Source organism: Mustela nivalis, assembly GCF_964662115.1.
Source record: "Mustela nivalis genome assembly, chromosome: X".
NCBI classification, from domain to species: domain Eukaryota; kingdom Metazoa; phylum Chordata; class Mammalia; order Carnivora; family Mustelidae; genus Mustela; species Mustela nivalis.
Window position 1 is genome coordinate 101,124,025 of NC_139040.1, and position 5,132 is coordinate 101,129,156.

General features: G+C 45.1%; 1 pseudogene across 1 annotated transcript; it reads right to left on the minus strand.

Moving 5' to 3' along the window:
- Window positions 1-1,298: 1,298 nt before the first annotated feature.
- On the minus strand, window positions 1,299-2,203 carry LOC309856817 (ferritin heavy chain pseudogene; annotated as a pseudogene). The gene has a single exon. The product of its transcript is annotated as a ferritin heavy chain pseudogene (transcript).
- Between the last annotated feature and the right edge of the window lie 2,929 nt (window positions 2,204-5,132).

Genomic DNA, 5,132 nt, shown 5'->3' on the forward strand with positions numbered 1-5,132 from the left:
CACTGGATCTGCTGCAGGCTCTCCTGATTGGCCTCCCAGCTTCAGCTCTTGCCCACTGGCTGCATTCGACAAAGCAGCCAGACTCACTGGCTTAACATTCGGGGGAATTTATTCTACTTCATGTTCCGTATCACAAATTTGAGCTTCAACCCTGACTTTGTATTTTCCAGCCATTCTAATAACGGAGTTTGGGGTTTTGTATACTCCTGCTACTTTAATAGAAGAAAGGGTACAGGGGCGCCTGGGTGGCTCAGTGGGTTAAGCCGCTGCCTTCGGCTCGTGATCCCAGGGTCCTGGGATCGAGCCCCACATCGGGCTCTCTGCTCAGCAGGGAGCCTGCTTCCCTCTCTCTCTCTGCCTGCCTCTCCATCTACTTGTGATTTCTCTCTGTCAAATAAATAAATAAAATCTTTAAAAAAAAAAAAAGAAAGGGTACAATTGAAGGAGAACTTTGTATTTGGATATTTTGTAAGGGCGGTATGCATGTCTAAAATGGTGACCTATAGAGTCACTCCCCTGTCTATGGGAAGCCAGCCTAAGGGTCAGTTACACGTTTACTATTGCCCAGGGCAAGCTTGTCAAAGAAATATTGTGTCATTCCTGTTTCTAAGACCCCAGTGTTGCTATCCAGAAGAAACAATTGTTAACACTTGTGTATTTTAATAAACTAACAGTTTTCAAGTAAAGTTGACTCCCTTTAATACCAGCCTAATCCCATTCTTCACTTTTTCCATAGGGACAATCACCGTTGTAAATTGTAGACCAGGTTCTTTTATACTTTAAAAAAAATTAAAAAAAAATTTTTTAAAAGATTTTATTTATCCGTTTGACAGACAGAGATCACAAGTAGGCACAGAGGCAAGCAGAGAGAGGGGGAAGCAGGCTTTTACCCAGCAGACAGTCTGATGCGGGGCTCAATCCCAGGACCCTGGGATCACGACCTGAGCGGAAGGCAGAGGCTTTAACCCGTTGAGCCACCCAGGCGCCCCTCTTTTATACTTTTACCATACATATTCACCCACTAACAACCAGGGCCCCAGACCACCCACCTCCGTGCACCACCCCTTTGCCCCCACATCGTTTATAAAGGCAAGACTGATTTGTGTTTTCAAGGGTCCTATGTAATATCTTCTCCCTCCACCTCCCGAGATCCCGAGATGAATGTGGATGGATTTAGGGAGATGGAAGGACTCCTGGATTCCTGTTTTAAAACCTAAAAGGTGAATGATTTGCATGCAAATCAACCAGAGACTTTTTTTTTTTTAAATTTAGGAGCCAAATAAATTTATTGAAACCAAACAACTTTTTTATGGCAAAACTGGGAAAAAAGAACTGGAACCTTTTGCAGAAGCAACACTGCAATAAGCATGCTCAGCATGGTGATCAGGGAAAGGCACCATGCGCCCTGAGGCTATGGGGAAAACAGTCCCAACTCAGTACTTTTTGTCGCTGTCGCCCAGGGTGAGCTTGTCAAACAGGTACTCTGCCAGGCCGGCTTCGGGGGCCCCCATCTTGCGCAGGCTGGTGACATAGTCCCCCAGCTCTTTGACGGCCTCGACTTGCTCGTGCAGGTAGTGGCTCTCCAGGAAGTCGCACAGCTGGGCGTCGTTCTTGTCGGTGGCCAGCTGGTGCAGGTCGAGCAGGCTCTGGTTCACGCTCTTCTCCAGGTGCAGGGCGCTCTCCATGGCCTTCAGGCCGCCCTCCCAGTCGTCGCGGTCCGGCTTCTTGATGTCGCGGAGGCGGAGGCGGCCCCCGCGCTGGTTCTGCAGCTCCATCAGCTTCTCGGCGTGCTGGGTCTCCGTGCGGGACCGGCGCATGAAGAAGCGGGCGAAGTGCTTCAAGGCCACGTCGTCGCGGTCGAAGTAGAAGGCCATGGACAGGTACACGTAGGAGGCGTAGAGCTCCAGGCTGATCTGGCTGTTGACGGCGGCCTCGCAGTCGGGGTGGTAGTTCTGCCGCACTTGGGAGAGCAGCGGGGTGGCCATGGCTGGCGGCCCGGGCACCAGGGCGAAGGCGAAGGTGGCGCGGAGGCGAGGGCTGCGCGGCGGGCGGCGGCGGGGCCGAGGGCGGTGGTGGCCTCGGAGATTTCCCAGCTTGAGCGGCAAGGGAGGCCAGAGGCAGAAGCAGTGGCGGTTTGAGACTTCAGGGAAGTGTCCGTTGGGATGTTGGGCGAGCCCTGGGATCCGACCGGAAATGGGGTCCAGGGAAGACGGGGGGGGGGGGGGGGGGGGGGGACAAGCTTCCGTTTGGGGATAGGGGGTAGGGGAGGGCCACAAGGGCAATGTTCTAGGTTCTGCTGGAGCTTGATGAGTCAGGGCAACCCTGTGCTGTGTACCTGGTGTTTTTAATTTTGGGATAATGTGTGTGTTTTCCAAGTACTTTCCTTCTTGCAGCCTGTTTTTATGAAACCATTGTCTCCCAGAATTCTGAGAATGTGAATTTGAATTTTCAGTAAATATCTCTTCTGTTTCCTGTAAGATATAAATATAAGTATTTCTGCTTATCATCTTCTCTTTGACTTTCCTGAAATACTTAAAACTGCACGTTCATATTTAGTAATGAAGGATTCATTTGATTAGCTTAGGTAATTAGCATGGATCTGATTTATAGTTGTGACGTTCATTTCACTAATAGGGTTCTCCTCTGAATGGGGAGGATGGAATATATCAATTAAGGAGTGGTTTTCTCCTTTGGAAGTACATGTCATGGAGCTTGCAACTAGGAAAGGTACCATCCCCAAATCCTAAAGCATGGCATTTCTCTGACACTGAAAGACTTCAGTGGATCTCTCTTCTAGGTTGATGTGTTTTGTTTCATTTCTCTTCTGCTTTGAAGGTCCACAGTTTTCTCAGACCTGCTCTGACTTGGGTTTCCCTTCTGGTCAAGTAATTCACTGTCTTTGGAGTGTAGTTTAAAGAGATTAAAGCAGTTCAGTTGCCACTGTGCCTTTTTTGAAAATAAGTTAAGGTTAAGGGAGGATCAGAGCAGAGCAGGAGAAAACAGATTTGTTGTTCAGAGAGTAACTCTTTAATCTCACAGTCCTCCCAGGACCTTCTGCTATCCTTTGATTTCATGGACTCTTTTCTTGAACGTTCTTTGAGTGTGCTTGACTTTCTACTGTGGGTATTTTTAAGTTCTCTGGTTTTATCAGTCTGAAAGTGGCTCCTCTTTCACTCTTCCAAGCATTCTTCATGACCTCTGGTTTCCTAACTATATTCATTCTGGTTTGTGTTTGTATATATCATTGTTTTTGGGTCTGGTCCACCACCATGGTTCAGTTACCACCTTTTACTTTTTAAAAATATAAATACCCATTTTTAAAAATAATGAATGCATTCACATGGCTCAAAAACCACATAGTTCTACTCTCTGCAGACAACCAATGGGGTATTACTTGCTGTAGTCAGAAAAAAAAGGAGGAAAAGAAAAAAATAAGGGTCATGTTTAGAAAAATCATAGATACATAAGAAACTTCACAAACATATTCTTTACAAGCATCTTACTTTGGAGTGCATATGGAGCATTTACCAAGACAGACCATCCTCTGGGCTGTACAACAAGTCTCAATAAGCTTAAATGCATTCAAATAATGCAAGATATGTTCTCTGACCACACTGGAATTAAACCAGAAATCATCAACAGAAAATTATTTGAAAAATTCCCCAATTTTTGGAAATCAGTAATACAATAGTCACCTAAGCAATCCATGACTCAAGAGATCAAGGGGTATTAAAAATTATTTGAAACTCAATGTAAGTGAAGCACAGCATACCAATATTTTTGAAATGCAGCTAAAACCAATGTTTTGATGAAAATCAATAGCACTAAATGCCTATATTAGAAAAGAATAAAAGTCTTAAATAAATTATCTAACTTCCCACCTTAAAAAATGAAGGGGCACCTGAGTGAGTGGCTCAGTTGGTTAAGTGTTTGCCTTTGGCTCAAGTCATGATCCTGGGGTCTTGCGGTGGAACCCTGCATTGGGCTCCCTGCTCAGTGGGGGGTCTGCTTCTCCTTCACTTCCCTGCCCTTCCCCCACCCCTCCTGACGTATACCGTATCTCAAATAAATAAATAAATAAATATAATCTTTAAAAAAGAACTAAAAGAAATAAGATGAAACCAGAGAGGAAGACAACCTATAAGAGACTCTAAATTCCAGGAAACAAACTGAGGCTTGCTGGAGGGGAGGGAGGTGGGAAGGATGGGGTGGCTGGGTGATGGACACTGCGGAGCTTATGTGCTATGGTGAGTGCTATGAATTGTGTAAGACTGATGATTCACAGACCTGTACCCCTGAAACAAATAATATATTATATGTTAATTTTAGAAAAAATTTTAAAAAGACCTAAAAGAATGAAGAATAAAGTAAGTCCAATTAGGTAGAGGTAAGGAAGACTTTGTCACAAGTCAAAGTATTTCACAGCCCAGGACAAAAGTAAAATGTTGAGAACCTTGAAAACACCAAGGGTTTTCAAGCATGTCTACTCCTATTGGGAGTAGGGAGAGACCGATGGGTCTGCTATAAGGTCTGTGGTTGGGCTGGTCATTTGGAATAGGGGTCTAGGTGAGAACTCTGTTTCCACTGTATGATGCCAAAGGATACTGGATCAAAGACATGGGGAGAATGAGGGTTCTTGGTAGGTTTTGGACCAGGGCAAATTGAGATGACTACCCAAGGCTTTGTCCTTTGAATGATTTGTAGCTGTATGCCTAGAACCAGGTGTCTGAACAAGAAGAGCCAATTCAAAATCAAATGTTTTTCTTGTCAGTTACCTTCCTAATTTCCTACCCCTAAGAAAAAGGATGGAAATCCAACCTTCAGACTAAGATTGTCCTTGAATAATAAGACTCCTTTCTAGATTTTTCTTAATGTTTCTTTTTTAAAAAAGATTTATTTATTTATTTATTTGACAGACAGAGATTACAAGTAGGCAGAGAGGCAGGCAGAGAGGGAGAGAGGAGGAAGCAGGCTCGCCGTGGAGCAGAGAGCCTGATGTGGGGCTCGATCCCAGGACCCTGAGATCATGACCTGAGCTGAAGGCAGAGGCTTTAAGCCACTGAGTCACCCAGGTGTCCCCTTGATGTTTCTTTTAATTTGATTTTATCCATGTCAATGTGTTCAGAGTGAGA